This window comes from Canis lupus, chromosome 19 (assembly GCF_011100685.1).
Source record: "Canis lupus familiaris isolate Mischka breed German Shepherd chromosome 19, alternate assembly UU_Cfam_GSD_1.0, whole genome shotgun sequence".
Classification (NCBI taxonomy): domain Eukaryota; kingdom Metazoa; phylum Chordata; class Mammalia; order Carnivora; family Canidae; genus Canis; species Canis lupus.
In genome coordinates, this window is record NC_049240.1 from 2,008,260 (window position 1) to 2,027,453 (window position 19,194).

General features: G+C 37.8%; 1 long non-coding RNA gene across 1 annotated transcript in view; it reads left to right on the forward strand.

Moving 5' to 3' along the window:
- LOC111091039 overlaps nt 1-19,194 on the forward strand; it is a 33,225-nt gene that overhangs the window by 1,347 nt on the left and 12,684 nt on the right. The window contains exon 2 of the long non-coding RNA XR_005373740.1: nt 10,279-10,476. This is a non-coding gene — a long non-coding RNA (uncharacterized LOC111091039). The remainder of the gene's footprint in view (nt 1-10,278; nt 10,477-19,194) is intronic.

Sequence of the window (19,194 nt, forward strand, 5' to 3'; positions counted from 1 at the left end):
GCGGCTTCCTCGAGAGCGCGTGGGGACACTCGTGTGTCCACGTCTGCCGTCAGCGGGAAATACCACCCACCTGGATGGACCCGAGTAGGGTGGGTAGGCCACCGGGGCCCGCCGAGGAAGCCTTCAAACTCTCCATGTCTGTTCTGGACTTAACGCAGGTTTGGGAAATAAGTGACCCTCTTTGCCCTGGGGCTCCAGGTCTGTCTTAGAAGTTCTCAGAGATGCTAGAAGCTTGAGCCTCTTCCTACCCAGCCTTCCTCCCCCTCTCCTCTCTCTGCTGTAGCCCTCACAGGCGTTTTCTCAATTACTATCTCAAACTTCTAATTCTGTCAGAAGCACCTTATTCCTAGGGAAAAAAATAAATAAATAATTGACACACAGGATAAAAATTAACGCTACGCTTGGTGAAGTATCTCAACAAAATAAAGTTTATCCTCTTCCTTCCGTCTTCATTTCAGTAAAATTTATGTGGTATCAATAGTAATTGATTCTTAGGTTAACGCAGAAGCTTCTCGATATAAGATCTTCATAGAAATGAGCAAAGCTGTGTAGGTAAGCAATAAGGTATGGTCGGCCTCCACCGTGAGGAGTCGAGCTGTGTGGGTTGACCTTCGGCTTGAGGACCGCGGATTTGTACACGCTTCATCCAACCTACTTGTTTATAGAAGGGGAAGACCCTCCAGTGATTAGACGAGTACAGAGAAAGAAAAGGATCCATCCTTCACACACTTTCGGTTCCTGACATTAAGCTTTGAATTTTCCCTGCGCTTGCTACTACTATGGCAGAAATGGTTTCTGTATCTCTTAATTGTTGGCTCAGAGTGACTCATTTTGTTGTTGTTGTTGTTGTTTTTTAATTTTTTTTAAGATTTTATTTATTTGAGAGAGAGTGAAAGAGCGAGAGAACACACAGAGGGAGAGAGAGAAGCAGACTCCCTGCTAAGCAAAGAGCTGGACGTGGGGCTCGAGTCCAGGACCCTGAGAGCATCACCTGAGCAGACGCTTGATGGACTGAACCACCCGGGCATCCCCAGAACGACTTGTTTTTTAATCTGATAAAGTACCCTGCATTTTTAAAAGATGGTCTATACCTGGATGTATAGAGGAACCAGTTCATATATATGTTGAAGTCTAGAAATTTACCGATTTAGTACCTAATCACTAAAAATCCAGGCATTAACAAGTCAAATCCACCCCATATAAACCATTTAACATCAACCCAGTGGATGACGCAGAAGCTGTCGTTCCTCCTCTATTTCCAAGGCCCGCGCTTCCCCAGCGCTGGCCTTCTATATATCAGGCTGGTTGATGATGGGAGACACCCGCCCCTTTAGGTTACTTTTCCCGTTGTGATGTATCTTCTTGCGTTTGGCCAATGCTCAGCTTTCTTCCTTCCCAAGGCTTTGCCTTTGACTCATTCCAACTATATAACCCTATGTGATCTGTTATCACTACCGGCTATATCGCTGTACTCACGAGGATGGCCATGGAATGACAACACGGAACCCACAGAGTTCAAGGTATTGGAAAAGCTTTTTGTAGAACACGTTTATTTTATTTTTTTTATTTTATTTTATTTTATTTTATTTTATTTTATTTTATTTTATTTCATTTCATTTCATCTTATCTTATTATTTTATTTTATTTATTTTATGTTATGTTATTTTATTTTATTTTATTTTATTTTATTTTATTTTATATTTTTACACATTTATTTTATAAAGGGACATTTGCTATGTGCCCACTTTAAACGGCAGACTTTTTGTTGCATTTGATGTCGGCTATATATGTCTATTTAAATATCCATGAGGATTATGAATTCCTTCTCTTTAAACTTTGTTCCTCAATGTTAACAATCTTATCAAACGCTCAGGGAGGGATATTGAAGGAGGGGCGTCCCATGGAAGAAGGTAGCAAACAGTACTGAGAGAGAAGAGCTTACTCTTTTCTAGACTTCAACAGATTTACATCAGATCTGCTAATGAAAAAAAAAAAAAAGCTACTCAGGCAGGCACACGTCTAACTTGGGCAAAAGTTTTACAGGAAGTAGAAGGAATAACTTCGCCACATAGTGGGTCACGGCTTGATGATCCATTTCTTAGGTAGCAGCAGGATATTTTCCTGGTAGGATTGTGAAAGACTGTCCTTTCTTTCTCTGGTGAAGAATTGCTTTTTCATAGTTCTCAAAGGATTTTGTTTTTCCCTCTTCCCATATTATTTTAGTTCACTGTAGATGCTTCTAACATTCTTTTCATAGAATTGAATTTCATTCTGCTCCTAGCTAATCCCTCTGAGAAACTAGAAAAAAATGAAAGTCTAGATAGTCCTGGTTCCAGATCTTTTTTTTTGGGCTGATTGCTAATTTAAGGGATCCTGGTTAGAGATTAAAAAGAACCAAACAGATTCTTGGGCAAGAGGTGACTCTGCTTTGTAACTAAAGTACAAATAATAGTTTCTATAGGAAAAGCCCATAAAGCACATCTGAAATTTCAGTTTATCTGCTCACAGAGTCATTTGATGAGGCCCCGTATTTAAATGGATAGATTACTTTTTAGACCATATCATTGAATATTTTTACGTAACTTTAGCCATGGCAGCCTAAGTTTTAAATTGGTGGGGATCCACTGTCGAAATCTATGCTTATTATTTAGTTCAATTTATTGACAGAAGTTTAATTCTAAGGAGCTCTACATCTCTCTGATACCTATGATTAAGGCGGATATGAGTGGATTAAGTGAGTCTGAGATGCGGTCCTTGCAGCTCCTGTTTTGACATATGTGATTAAATCGTAATTAAAGCTACTTACTGCCTAATGTGTCTATCTCCATGGTTGACATTATGCATGACGTCCTCGTAGTTCAGAGGAATGAATGCTGAAGCGACTGCTCCGCTGTTCCTCTTTAGCTGCTAGGGGCACGCAGATCGTTAGTTTTCCCTTTTTAGAACAGAATCGCACTAAGATCAAAGGCTGACTTTTTATTTTTATTTTTATTTTTACTTTTTAAAAATTTTTACAGAGCATTGAAACTGCAACTCTCAACAGCAAACTCCATGTCCACTTTTTTTCATGGGTCGCAACTTATGCAAGATTTAACTTCTCATTTCTGGTTCTCTCCTTTGGGCTCATATCCAGGTTCACCCGTCCCCCCTCAGCTGTACAACCTTGAGTAAGCTCGTCCACCTCTCTAAGCATTAAGATCCCCATTTATGTTAAACGTCCACCTCATATATACAGATAATATTTTTTAAACATGACTACAGGGTTTAGCAAAGTCATTGACAAGAATAAAACACAACATAGTGTTTATACTTTTTAAACACACGAATTCGTATTTGAGATAACGCCCTAAAGAAATAATCTAACATATAGAAGAAGTCACATGTTCAGATACAGCTGGGGGTGGTATTAGCAGATGTGATGTTGGACCGGCCAAGGCCCATGGCCAGTAGATTTCTTGGCTTTGCTTGAGAAAGAACAATAGAGCAAGTTGCTTAGAGAATTAAATATAGATTTATTTTAATATATTTATATTATAAATAATATATAATTTATATTTATAATATATAAATAATTCGTATTTATATAAATTAAATATAATAAATATAATATTAAAATATAATATAATTTATATTTATAATATATGAATATAATATATAAATAATTTATATATTATAAATAACAATTTAATATATTATATTTAATTTATAATAATAATTTATAATAATAAATAATAATTTATATAATATATTTAATTTAATATATTTAGTAAATCTAAATCTAGATTTAGATTTAAATTTATTAAATATAGAAGAAAGGAGCTACTTCACAGACAAAGGAGTGATCTCCTTTGACTCTCTCAGAAGGAGGCGTCTTTTGTCCCCTCAGTGAAGGGGTCCATGAGCTTGTTTAAAAATTAGCTAACTGTCCAGAGGGGTGCTTGTTCCCTGACTTGGGCTTTCTCACTTACGTTGGGTGGTTAGTTTCTCCCTGGTCTCAGGGTCGTGGAATCACCCACAGGGAGCAACTTAAAAAACATCCAGCCTTTGTGGCTTTTACTGTTGTTGGGAGTGGAGTTTTGTGGTTTCCCATGAATCTGGATCTTGTGACTCCTTTAAGTCATGACCTGCTGACTTTTAGGGTAAGGGCCGGCCTAAACCCAAAACAGCTTTACATTGGTCAACTTGTCTCCCGAGTCTGCCTTCCTTCTTGCCTCAGAAGTAAAAAAAAAAAAAATGCATAATGCCAGACGACTATTAAATACTGGTGGATAAAGGTAATTTTATGCAACCATGGAAAATTATGACAATATATAAATTATATATTGGAAAATTATATAATATATAAAGAGGGAAATATATAAAGTGAAAAATTATATAATATATAAAGAGGCAAAGTACAAAACTAAATTTACTGTAAAACTCTGTTAGAACATGAATGTCCAAAAAAAAAAAAAAAAAAAAAAAAAACCAAGTTGGGGCACCTAGGTCACACAGTTAAGCAACCTACTGCTGGTGCTGGTTTCGGCTCAGGTCGTGAACTCAGAACCCTGAGTCAGAGGCCTGGGTTGGGCTCCGGGCTCAGTGTGGAGTTGGCCAAAGATTCCCTCCCGCTCTCCCTCTGCCCCTCCTGCTTGGGCTCCTCTCACGCACCTGCGCTCGCTCTCTCTGAAATGAATAAACAAATCTTAAAAAAAAAAAACAAAAAAACAACATTACATTACTGATTCTTTCAGAATGGTAACTTGTGGATGAGTCAGAAGTGCTGTTTCCTGTTTTTCATAATTCTTATATGTGGTCATGTTCCTATCATGAATAAAAATTTTACCGAGGACCTTATCGTCAGGCTGGAGGCCTGGGGGTGTGGGACAGTGAAAGGAGGAGGTCGCCGAACCGGCTGTAGGACACTGGAGGTCACTGGCGTGGAGGCGGCCTCGACATCTCAACGGCCTTAACCAGGAAGGCTGCGTCAGGTTCAGCCTCAATCCTGAGACGCTCAGGCCGAGTAAGCAAAGTTCTTTCCTATTTTGATATTATAAATATTTCTATAACAAACATCCTCATATAAGGTCATTTTGTACTTATGCAAGTATATCTGCAAAATGATTTCCGAACATGGAAATCTCTAGGTCAAATGAAAAGTACATTTTATAGATTCATACACACTGCCAAGCCACCTTCCATTCAGATTATAATAATTTATTCGCCACCAACAGTGGTATGAGACTGTCTCTTTATCTCAGCATTTCTAATATGACGGTCAAAAAAATTCTATTGCAGCACAGTCTCATTTTAATTACCTATTTATGTTAAGCATTTGTCCAGATTTTAAGAGACTTCTGTATTTCCTTTTCCCTTTTTTTTTTTTCAGATCAGTTCATTCTGTTACTTACCCCTGTTTTTAATCTTTTTCTTGGTTTGAACTAACACATTTTTCCAAAGGGTAGGGGTGCAGTGCAGAAGCACTAACTCACTTCCCTTTGCATGGAAACTGCGACCTCTGGCTCGAAAATGCTCAGAGGCTGCCTCCTGGAAGTCACCCGTGACCTCCAGATTACTCTGTTTAATTGTGTCTTCTCAGTCAGAATTCTTGCTTTTTCTACAGCATTGACCAAGCTTGCCCATTCCCCTTCCTGGGACACTTCGGAGACTTCTACATGACACACTTCTGCATCTCTTAGGAGTTCCCCCACTGCTTTTTGGTTCTTTGAGGATGACCACGTGGGCCACCTACCAGCTAAGCTTAGGGTCCTCCATATAATTTATCAACAACCCAGGATACTTTTTAGGGTAAAACGTGTTTTAATGGTCATTCCAGGGCAATGGTTATAAATGGGTCATGCCCCAAGCAAACCATGACATACGCACATGGTTTCTAATCAAGTCTCTAATCGAGACTTTCTAATCAAGTCCCTAAATCATCTTTCTGTCAAGTTTTTTCTTCCTTATCTAAAATCCAGAGCTTTTTTGGTACAGCTATGGTGCTTTAGCTTTTACCATTTATTTCTTGAAGTTGCATTCTGCAAGATGAGATAAAGAGTAGAGTCTATTCACCCCGGCACCCTGTTTCCTTGCTGTTTCCCAAATCAAGCATCAATCACTTGGAATGATGAAGATTGTCTAATAACCTTAAGAGTATCAGAGAAGGTAGGTCCTAAGAGAAAGGAAAGCAAGGCCATGTCGGAAACCGCGATCCAGCAGCTAAAGGGGTGACTTAGGATGAAGCTTATGGTCAGTGAGGATGAGCCTATCTCTTGAAGGTAGGTACTCAAGGGACCTCCAGCAGCTCAAAGCGGCTACACCTTTGCAACAGATGATGGCGTCCTTCACTTTAAGGCACCTGAAGACCCTGATATTATGATTATCCATCTACCACTGCAGTTGCTCCAAATTCTCTTGAACCAAAACACCAGAAGGAATTCACTTCTGCCCAGACAGGAGCCACGGCTGGCCCGAATGGTGGAAGCTGGACCTCCGGCAGGCAGTCTACGCGACGGACATTGGACTCCTGTCTCAGGGAGGCAGCCGGTCCACCCTACAGGCCTGGGTCACACCGCTGCTCCTGATGTTTCACCCGGGCTGGATTGGGCCCCCACCATTCAGCCCCTGCTTCGTCTCTTTCTACATCGATATGTAAGCCTGGGGATAACCTTGTGTTCTTTGTGTAGCTGGTAAAAGGGACTTTTGTGGCTAGAGGTTGAAATGGATGTTAAACGGCTATGCTTATAGAATAGGAAGGGGAGGAGGGCGGGGGGTGGGGGTGAATGGGTGACGGGCACTGAGGGGGGCACTTGACGGGATGAGCACTGGGTGTTATTCTGTATGTTGTAAATTGAACACCAATAAAAAATAAATTTATTATAAAAAAAATAAAAAATAAATAAAAAAAAGAATAGGAATCCAGAAGGCGGGAAGCAATTCACCTCTATAAAAAGTGTTACATGGAGCAATGAGAGCTGCCTGCCCAAAATCTAGTCCCACCTTTTCCTTGCTAGCACAATAACAGTTTGCTTTATTTACTTTGTCCCACCTTCAGTCCATTTTATACATTACACCATTCAAATATCCACTTTATTTATGTCAGTGTCTGGCTCAGAAGTCTGTAGAGATTTCTCCAGTTTCGAAGAATAATATTTAAAGCATTCACCTTTTTTTTTTCCCCTACCAAAGCATGGTACAGCACACTAAATCTAATATATTTTTAACAAATGTTTATTTTTTTTTTAATTTGCAGCCATGAGTAATTTTCAAACACAGCTAAGCCTATGTTTGAGAACACTTCCTACTACCGTTTTATCTATATTTTGTTGATGAGGACCCTGAGAAAGACGCAGAGAAAGTTGCACAGCTAGTCAAGGGAAAAAGAAAAGAAAACAAAACAAAACAAAAAAACAAAACAAAAACAAAAACAAAAAAAACAAAAAAACAACAAAAAAGAAAAAAAAAGAAAAAAAAAGAAAAAGAAAACAAGAACACCAAGCCCTGACTTTGGTACATGCAACTTTCTCACTACAATATGCTCCTTTCTGATAATCTATTGGGCTGCCAACACCAGGCCACCATCCCCAGCATTACTGGTGCACACAGTGACATCTATGACATCTGGGTTGTTTCCATTGGTTGTCCGGAGGAAGACACAGTATAATTTCATTGCATATCAGAGCTATGCAGAGGTCCCCTGAAAGCCTGAGAAGAGCAAAAAGCCCAGGATACCCTCATCATAATTGGAAATAAGAGCATCCCAGAGTACCTGGTGAGGATGTTCCACAGATACAGGAAAAAAAGGAAAGCCTATAAATCTATATTTCCATACTTACACAGGAAAGGGTTAGCTCAGCAAGTGTGGGAGCCCAAACCCTGAGCATTGCAAATAAAGGCCTGGCCTTTCCCAGCTCCTGGAAGATCATCTCAGAGTCCTTAGAATATCCCAAGAGTGGGATATTATGCCTGGGAACTTGGGCCACGCCAGAGAGTTTGTGCCAGCAGTGTCATAGATGGCAGAGGCCTTGGGCCATCCCATACCAGTTTGAGGCTGGAGAAGCTGGAGAGTAGCTTAACGTCAGCCACGTAGGTGTTCTATGCCTACATGACTGTTCCCCAACTAAAATGCTGAACAGCAAGACTCGGGTGAGCTTCTTTAATGGACAATACCCTGTATGTCTTATTACGCATTGTTGCCGGGAGCGTGGGGTGCTATCTGTAGATCTCCACTGGGACAGGACAACTGGAAGTTCGCATCTGGTCTTTCCTAGACTCTGCCTTTTGCACCTTCTACCTCTGCTGATTTTAATCTGTATCCTTTCACTGTGATAAGCCATAACCATGAGTATAATAACTTACCTGAGTTCTGTGACGTCCTTATAGCAACTCATTAAACCCGAGCATGGTCTTGGGGATCCCTGCTGCAATACCTCTTGGTGGCTTATTACAATTAAGGGAAAGCCTAAGAGCACCTAGGTCACCTGGAGTGTGGTAAAGGAATATGTGAAATAATCATAGTAATTGGCATTTGTATTGACACTTTATAACTTGCAACTTGCTTGCTCTCTTTCCAGACTCTTTCCAAAACTCTGAAGTAGGTATTATTCTCATCGTTTAGATAAGAAACTATATTTGTTATTTATTTGTGTAAAAAAAATAAACCCTCAAGTTTACCGAATGAAGACAACAAACAAGTACTATCTCATCATTTCTGAGAGTCAGGAACCCCAGAGCAGCTTAGCTGGATGATTTTGGTTCAGGGTCGTTCGTGGGGCCTCAATCACCTGCAGTTACATGATCCTGTAAAGCCTTGATAGGATTCTAGGCTCAGCCTCCGAGGAGATTCAGTCCAATGGCTATGAGTTGGAGCCCTCAGTTCCCTTCTGGCTATTCTCTAAAAATCTCAGGTTCTTGCCGTAGAGGCCTCTAGACAAGGTTGCCTGGGGATCCTCAAGACATAGCCTCTGGCTCCCCCACAGTGCACGCTGCCTAAGGCAGAAATTATGGTCTTTATAGCCTGATCTCAAAAGTGACCTGACATCATTCCTGCCATACAGCATCAGCCACACAGATACAACCTTGTCCATTGGGGGAGGGCGTACGCGGGGGCTCCCGCCTCCATCTTCAGACTCACCACGACGTGAACCAAGAAGTTAGCTGACAAGCGTACAGTCACTCTGCGAGAGGCAGGGCCAGAAGTGGAACTCTTGTCTCCAGACTCCAAATTCTTTGCAGGTTCCCCCATTACTGACCCAACTTCCTTGCGAATATTCCCTTTGACGCCAAGGGAAGAGCAGACAGCAAGCTAATGTCAGCCTTGAATCACAGCTCTAAGGAAATATTATTGTCTCATCTAGTAGCTCAGAAGAAGGGTTCAGAGAAGTGGCCTTGCGCCAGTTATGTAATAAGGCCGAGGCAGAGCACCTAATCGATAATGATTTCTAAAGTACCCGTGTTCTGTTCTAAGTTGCCTCTGTGTCCTGCTACAGGAGCAGCACATCAACAAAATACTTACCTGTTCCTACATTTCTCCATATGTTATTTTTAATCTAATCTGCGGTATCAATGCTCATACCACAAAGAAAGCAAGAATTGGGCAGGTTGAATGATGCATCGATGCCTTGATGAGTGTCCTGCACAACTCACGAATTACTCACACTAGCCTCTCATGGTCTTGAAATTTTGTTTACCTTGTCTAAGGGACTTGTCTACTTCTCTTTCCCTCAAATACATTGCTTGAAATTGAATAGATAATCCTTGCACATATCCCATGAAGAAAATAATATGGCTTATAGGTCAGTAGCTTTTTCTTAAATTCTTGGTTACTGCTTTTCCAAAAAAAAAAAAAAAAAAGGATGATTTTAGTTACTCTATCTGCGATGACTATTTGATAAGAGCAAATTTATGCCCTGCTGCACTGTTTTTGTGCCTTTTTGCTTACATACCAGCTTTTCCTTCAATGCCAATTAGATTTTACCTGCAGTAGGAACAATGCACAGGTCAGTAAGTTCATGGAAATGATGACAAATAAGAACAATTATGAACAAGTTATGGACACTTGCTTGGCTGGGGAGGATGGTAAAATGCCCTTGGTTCCATGATAAATGTGCATTTCTAATATGTTAAAATATAAAAGTGTGTCTTTGAATCTGTAAATGCTTATTATCGTCCAAGTTTCTCTCTAACAATGGTTGTGCGGGACACAGTTGGGTTGTCTTCAAGGTGCAGTTCAACCTCATTAAAACCAACCTCTCTGACCTCCCCAATTATATCCTGAAGCAACTTTTCTGTTATATTTAGGATCACGCAAGAGTAAGTGAGGGACCAGTTCAGAAGACTAAGTCTGACGTCCAGAAGAGAGTGAGAGGGTCATCCATCAAAGCAGTTTATATCAACATAAGCGGGGGACCTCCAGTGACAGAGCCTGACAAGCCTCATTTGGGTAAAATAAGAAAGCAAGAACTCGTGAATCTACTCTCACCGGCAATTTCAATAACCGTGAGTGAATTCTCAAGGAAGGGTCAGGGATGGTTGCTGAGCACTAATGGAGTGAGACGGGTTGAGAGGCAAATGCCGTGTGTAGTTAGATCATCCTGACACAGTCACAATATTCAGGAGACATCTATCATTTTTTTCCTACAAACATCGTTTCCAGTTCAGCCGTGTACATTCTAGAAACAATTTGTATTAGTGTCTGGTTTGCTGCTGTGACTAATTGCCCCAAACTAAGTGGCATAAAACAGCACAGACATACATCTTACAAGTCTGGGGGGCAGGAGGGTGACACAGATCTCTCTGGGGTGGCATCAGGGTGCCTGCAGGCCCAAGCTCCTCTCTGGTGGCTCCAGGGAAGAGCTGCCGTCCTTGCCGTCGCAGCTCCTAGACGTTGCCCATATTCCTTGGCTCATAACTTCCTTTCCCCACCTTCAAAACCAATAATGCTGCATCCATCTGGGACTTTTCCCCCTAGGCTCTCCCCCTCTGACTCTTCTTTCTTCTCCCTCCTCCACTTTTAAGGACTCTTGTGATTACTTTGGAGCTGCCCATGTAATTCAGGACCTATTTTAAGGTCCTGAATTAAGATGAGCTGATTAGCAACCTTAATTCCCCTTTTTGACGTAACCTAATATACTCACAGGTTCAGGGACTGCACATGCGCATCTGCTGGGAGGGGGGGTACATTACTCTTCTGAACACTCTCCTTTTGCTCTTAAGATGTTCTCTTATTTAATTTCAAATTCATCTAGAAATTTTCAGTATTATTTTAGACTGCTAGAGATGTCAGGCTCACTGACTTGGCAAAGTATATTTCTAACACTCACTGCTGGTTTCGTGAAAGACTGTCAGGCCGAGTTTTAAAATGAAATAGTTTCTTTTCTGCTATTGACTTTCTAGGACAAACCCTTGTGCGAATTGTAGTTTCCAGCTCATAATGTGTGGATAATTTTCTACGTATCTCACGGAGTGATGATGAGATGAGCAAATATATGTTAAAATATTACACTGTCATTGCTATGCAAATATAAGACAATTTATCTATTAGTAATAATTTGGGTTATGATCATTTAAATGTTCCAATTCCACTATTTGTTCCTTATCTCAGAGCTTCAAGATACTAAATGTTACAAGAATTGATTAAAGGCTCATGGGAAAACGTCTCCTACATTTTCAAAGAATGAACTATTGTATAAGCACAGCATTTCCTCCATGAGTAAAATGTTTTTAGAGAGCCCTTAAACTCATCGAATCCCCAGGGTGCCTCATCTTCTTAAGAGCCGATTTAAAATAGACCATCTTTATTATGGATGTAAATTGGGTGACAATTATGATTGGCCACATCTTCCACTTTCTGCAGGTGGTATTTTTTTTTCCCCTTTCCATACCTGCCATTGTATCAAGAAAGGAGACTTGCTTAAGTGCAAGGATGCACACAGGTGGGCCACGGCTCATGGTCGTTAATTTAAGGGCACACTTTCATTTTCAGTGCAATTAGCTGTCTAATTGAGCATCCAAATTTAGCAGTGCATTTGCATGTGCAATTAATTATGATTTAAAAGCAGTCTGCGTTAATGGTTTCTTTTCCATTATCTACAAATGTAATTACTGAAGGATGGATTGAGTTTGGGAATCATTTGGGAAAATGTTTTTGCACCACTGGAGCCCAATGCTATAAGCGGTGACAGTGAAATCAGAACACCACACCCAGAGGCATAAGGCTGAAAAGGGGGTTATTTGGTGGGGACGAGCTGTAACACAGGACCAGATTGCTGATTTGGGTATATGGTAATCTTTTTCTTGCTTACTGGAATTAACTCAAATTATAGTCACCATATGACTTCACTCAGTCAGAACAAAGATAAACCCTGAATTTGCAACAGTAGATTTTAGAAGGGAAAAAAAAAAAAAAACTTCACATTAAAAAAAAAATCTAAAATGAGACATCTTAGTTAATTTCTCATAAATCACAAAAATTAGGATCTAGTTCAGTTTAGGAACATTTGTGTGGTTTTCCTGATTAAAGGAAGGAAAATATGACCTCAAAAAACAAAAACAAAAACGAGATAAAATTCAAATGAGGAGCCAGTAATAATTAATGGAGAACAGACTGAAAACATAGTAGTTGGAGAGAATACAAAAATTCTGAATGAGCAGACTGTGTCCCTTCCATCGGCTCAACAACTGAAAAACTCTGCTATTGTTTCCTGAGGGAAAACAAGCCTTTTGCTAACCTGGGATTTCTAATAAATGCAGTGCCCAGAAGTTTGCTGCGGAAGAAGGATGTTCAAGAGCCATTGCAGGCTCTGACCTCTTGTATCACTGCCCTCAGGAGCACAAGCAGGGAGAGACACTGGGTTGGGTCATCTTGATGGGCCTAGGCAGGGTGGAGCCTGACCTCCTTACTGGGAACTGCTGGGAAAGCCATCATTGAGAAACTGTGGAGTGCTTCAGCAAAAAGGGGGAAGAGGGAGGAAAAAAACGTCAGGAAGATGGTGTGAAAGACAAATCCTCAACCATTATTTCATTAAGGTTTAATTATTTTAAATAATGGTTTTAAATAAATAAAATTACTTTAAACTTTATTTAAAATTGTGTGCTGAATTACCGAATGAGTAATTTAAGAAATAAATGAATTTTAAACATTTAAAATGATGGTTTAGAATAAATCGTTTTAATTAAAACCAACCACAACAGTATAAAACAATAAGTAAAAGTCTTTCTTCCCACTCAGAATCCTGTTTCTTCTCCTCAAAGATGATCACAGTAAAGTTTCATGTATGTATCCCTAAAACAATATATACCATAGCTCAAAATTGTAGGCATATTTTTATATCACACGATCATCGATTTCTGGTTTGCTCATCACTTTTTTTTTCGTATTAGAGGAGCTTTGATTTCCTTGCATATCAAGACCTTCAGATCTGCTTCATTCTTATGGCTGTTCAACATAATTGAACAGATTTCTGATGAAATATTTCACTATTCTCTTATTGATGGACATCTGGGGTTTTCTAGTTTCCTCTTTTATGTAAAATAATACAAAGTGCATTTATATAATTACCTTGGCATTTTTGGTATAAGTATATACAGAATACATTGTTTAAAATGAAACTGTTGTCAGATGATATGTACATACATACACTTTATATTTTGAGAAGTAATGGCAAATACAATTTTAATACGATACTCATCACCACAAGTAGTGTCTGAAAATGCTAATTTTCCCAACGCTTTTATCCATCTACCTTTAATGAAGACTTTTCCCAGGATCATGAAGAAAAAAAAATTGTGTTTTATTTTGCATTTTCATAATTACAATTAATATTGAATACTTTTTACATGCTTATATTTAGACTTTGGTATCATTCTATGAGTGACTTATTTACAGTATTTTTCTTCCTCTTGTTTAGAAAATATCTTTTCCTTATTAGTTTGTAAGTTTATATTCTAAGCCTTAACTTCTTGTCTTTTCTGTATGCTACAAATATTTTCCATTCTATTTGTCTGTTGGCTCTTGGTCATGCTGTCTTCTGCTCTGTAGTGCTGCGATATCTCTGACTTTGTTCTGCTCAGTGTACTTCAAAAATTATATGGGGAAATTGTTTGAAGACTAGGAAAAGGAGGCCTTATCTGAAGACGATTTCCACAAGGTGCACTGGAGGTCCTACTAGTCCAGAGCAATCATAAACCAACTTTAAGGTTTGAGTGTTCCCTTCCCCACAGAGTAGGATTATTGACTTACTTTTGAGGTCTGTTTTGTATATTTTTTCTCTGTAACAATCTATTGTGGGGAACATCTCTACTAGAACATACACTACGCTCCCTGTCTTTTTTTTTTTCTTTAAGATTTATTTATTCATTCATAAGAAACACAGAGAGAGGCAGAGACGCAGGCAGAGGGAGAAGCAGGCTCCCCACAGGAGCCCAATACGGGACTCAATCTCAGGACCCCAGGACCCCAGGGCCCCAAGATCCCTGAGCCAAAGGCAGGCGCTCAACCACTGGGCCACCCAGGCATCTGTACACTTCCCATCTTGAGCAGACCCTAGACTTTGACCACCATTTAGCCTCCTTTATACTCACAGAGCTAAACAAAATGATTAAATTGTTTGGAATGGCCAACGTTCTTAAGGCAAAATGACTTCTGGGGTCTCTATCTTTCTGGAATCCCTGCCTTGTTTCCTCCCACTTTGTTCAGTTATTTTCTTACTCGGTTTTGTCAATTTTTTTATGCTTTTCAAGAAGATTCTTAAATAGTTTATTCAGTACTTGTGCTTGTAAGCAGCATAAAGTTTGTCACAATAACTTAGTTTTCTATTTCCTTAGCTGAAAGTAAGGAAATCTTTACCTTATTAATCTTATGATTTGTTCTATTTGGAAGAAGGTGGTCATTTTTCTGCTCTTTTTTTTTAGTTTTTTTGAGATTCAATGTATTTATTGTCAGGTTTTTCAACTTGGTGAATGTATTTAGGAGCATGATTCTTACTCAGAGAAAGTTTTCTTTCTTACAATGGAAAGAAGTTTCCATTGGTTTTGATATGTAGTTAATTTAAAATAGTATTTTAATAACTTTTTAACCCAGCAGTGAATTAAAAGGGTTTTGTTTTTTAAGACATTGTTTACATTTTGGGGCCCACCTTCAACTTATTAATTCCTTATTTATATTATTTTGTGTTATTAATTATGAACCATACGGCATGGTTTTTACAAGTTATAAATATCACTCTACCTAATACCTAAACAACTTTTGTAATTGTTACTTGTATTTAAACTGACTATGCTGAAAAGGTTTCCCTTTTTCTGGGGTTAAGGGGAAGTTTAGTTTCTTTGTATCAGTTTATCCTACAGATATTCATAGTAGGATAATGTACTGTCATACAGTACTATGTACTGTCATATCTCTGTCATAGGCTACGAGGACAGAAGAGTCAACAAAACTGACCAATCTTTGCCCTCAATATAATTGACACTTTGCTGGAGGAATCAGCCCATAAATAAATAAAGGTATTTTTAGTGATAATGTCTATGAAAAAAAAAATAAAGCAATGTAAGGGAATGGAGAGTAGCAGAGGTGCGAGACTCAATAAGGTAGCCAGGGCAAGTTTTCTTCAACTCAGACATTGAGAAGAGACTTGTATGCAGTTATTGATTGACCTTGTGGAGATCTTGGGGAAGAACATTCCAGGAAGAAGAAAAAAATTATTGATATAGCTCATCGGTTATATTATTCAAATCCTCCGTTCCTTAACAATTTTGGCTGTTCTAAATATCTTAGAAAGATATTAAAAATGTTTTTAAGATGTCTACTATCATGAGACTTTGTAAACTTATGTATATTTTAAAATAGGAATTGATTGAAAATCTAGCTATGAAATATTTGTGCTGATATTGTACTAATCCTAGGAGTGTTAAAAGAAAATTAAATAAAGAAATTAAATAAATGGATTGGAGGTGGGGAACTAAGATGTCTGGTATTAATATAATCCCCTTCAGTATTAAGCTATTCTAATTGAAGCTTACCAGTTAGATTGTTGTCTAAGTACTCCAAAATGAAGTGAACCATCAAATAAGGAAGGTACACAAATGTCCCAAGAAATTCTTCCCATTTAAAGGGATGAAAAAATGGGGAAACCAAAATACCCATATGACAATGAAAAAAGCCCCAAGTATCTATCAAGAGAATAAGTGTAGCCCACAATTCTTAAATATGAAAGGACAACCAAGAATAAGTAGATATATAAGGAAAACAGTGTCATGAAAGAAAAGATAAAGAGAGGATCCACACATAATGCAGGAAAGACAACTTAAATCTTCTAATTATTATCCTGAAAGAAATTTGAGAAAATATTACAACATATACAAAAATTAAAAATAACATTGCTAAAATAGAACAGTTGGAAGATACTAGATTAGAAGACAAGGTCAAAAATATCCTAGAGAATTAGAAGGAAATTTTCACTACCTGACATCTGAGAAACGAACATTAGGGACAGAAGACGTATGCTGTTATGCCAAGATCCAATTTTAGTAAGTATTCTAGAAGAAGAAAAAACCACACACAAAAAAGAGGAAATAAGTTGATCAGAGAAAAACAGAAGAAAATTTTCCTAAACACATTACTTGAACCATATTATAAGGTCTTATGTTAAATACTAAAGAATTTAGAATTAATCCTATAGAATTGAAGACTATCTATAAGCTACAATACTATAGTCTATAAGTAGTAAAGAACCAGTGAAAGGTTTTAAGCATGGAGTAACATAATACTTTTCCTTTAGGAAATGATTTCCTATCAGCAATATGGATAATAAGCAGGTTAAGAAAAAGCTTACATTTTACTAAATCTCTTCATCTATATTTACTTTGCAATTTATGAGGGAGAGTTGTTACAATTCCCATTGACAGTTCTGTTTGAGAGAGATGCTATAGACTGTACATGTCAGAGCTGACACTAAAGCTCATTGCTTTTGTTTTTTGTTTTCTTCTGAAGCTAACATAGCATTCTTTTTCCTCTCAACCTTTTTTTGTCCTTCGTTAACATTTTATGTATATTTGGCACCATTTTGGCAGTAACCTGTGCAACTCAAATGGAAAATGTTTCTTTGAATTATTTAAGTACATGTTATTCAATAAATGCATGTTATTTAATAAATCTATTTTCTCATATTCCTAGGAACATCGAAGGATGACTTTTTTCCAGATCCCAGTCTGATATTCCCATAAACTATTTTCTAGCCCGTGGAATATGAGAGGAGGTTGTGTGAACCTCTTTTAATCCTAATGGCTAAAAAAATTCATGTGATAAAGAAAACTTGTGTGATATAGAAAAAGCTAACATACTAAATTGTGAGAAACCTAAAACTTTTCAATTAAGATCAGGTACAAAGCAAGGATGTTCCCTTTCACCATTCCTTTACAACACCATACTAGAAATTCTAGCTAATGCAATAAGAGAAGAAAAGGAAATAAAGGGACGTAGTTGGGGAAGGAAGAAATAAAACTGTCTTTATTTGTAGGTGACATGATTATTTATAGAGAAAGTCTGAAAGAAATGACAAAAATTTCTGGGTCTAATAAATATGTATATTGAGGTTGTAGGATACAAGGCCATTGTATAAAATATATATATAAACAAAATATAAAATACACAAAAGTCAATTGCTTTCCTATACACCAGCAATAAACAAGCATAATTTGACATTAAAAAAATGCAATTTACATTAACACCCCAAGAATGAAATACTGAAGCATAAATCTAACACCATATGTAGACAATATTTATGGGAAAAACTATAAAACTCTGATGAATGAAGTAAAAGAACTAAAAAAATGGATATACTCTATGTCCCTGGATAGGGACACTCAGTATTGTCAAATGACAGTTCTTCCCAACTTGATCTATAAATTCAATGAAATTCCAATCAAAATACAAGTAAGTTATTTTGTGAATATTGACACAGCAATTCTGAAGTTTTTTTGAAAAGTCGAAAGGCCCAGAGTAGCCAACACAATATTAAAGAAGATCATTGACAAAGAATGAATCTAGACACAGAGCCCACACAAAAGATGAAAGTGTCTGTCACAAAAATTAACTCAAAATGGATCATCAACCTAAATATAAAAAGTATACAATGCAAAATTATAAAATTCCTAGAAGAAAACATAAAAGAAAACTTAGATGATCTTAGGTATGGTGATGACTTATTAGGTACAACACCAAAGACACAATCCATGAAAGAAATAATTGATAAGTGGTCTTTGTTAAAATTTAAAGCTTCTTCTCTACAAAGACAATGTCAAAAGAATGAGAAGACAAGTCACAGACTGGGGGAAAATATTTGCAAAAGATACGTCTTATACAGGTTATAATCCAAAATACTTGACTCTTAAAACTCCACAATTGACAATTCAAAGGGATACATGTGCCCTGATGTTTACAGCAACATTATCTACTATAGCCAAATTATAGAAGAAACCCAAGTGTCCATAAAAGGATGAATGGATAAGGAAAAAAATACATTTTTATAAATATAACATATAATATTTATGTTTTTATAAATATTATATTAAATATATATTTTTAAAAGATTTATTTATTTATTCATGAGAGAAACACAGAGAGAGAGGCAGAGACACAGGCAGAGGGAGATGCAGGCTCCTCGCGGGGAGCCCCATGCGGGACTCAATCCCAGGACCCCGGGATCACGCCCTGAGCTGAAGGCAGACGCTCAACCACTGAGCCACCCAGGCATCCCTTAAATATATTTTATATAAAAATTTATATTATAAAATTTAAATATATTTATTAAATATAATACATATTTTAATAAAAATGATATACATAATGGAATATTATTCAGCCACAAAAAGAATGAAATTTTGGCATTTGCAATGACATGGATGGAGCCAGAGAATATAATGCTAAGCAAAATAAGTTAGTCAAAGGAAGAGAAATATATGATTTCACTCACATGTGGAATTTAAAAAAATAAAACAAATGAACAAGCGGGAAAAGAGAGCAGCAAAGACACAGACCCCTAACTATAGAGAACAAACTGATGGTCGCCAGAGGGGAGGCGGATGGAGTGATGGGAGACATAGGTGATGGGGATTAAAGAATGCACTTACCACGATGAGCACTGAGTAATATATAGAAGCATTTAATCAATATATTGTATACCTGAAACTGAAAAACACTGTTAGGTTAATTATATTGGA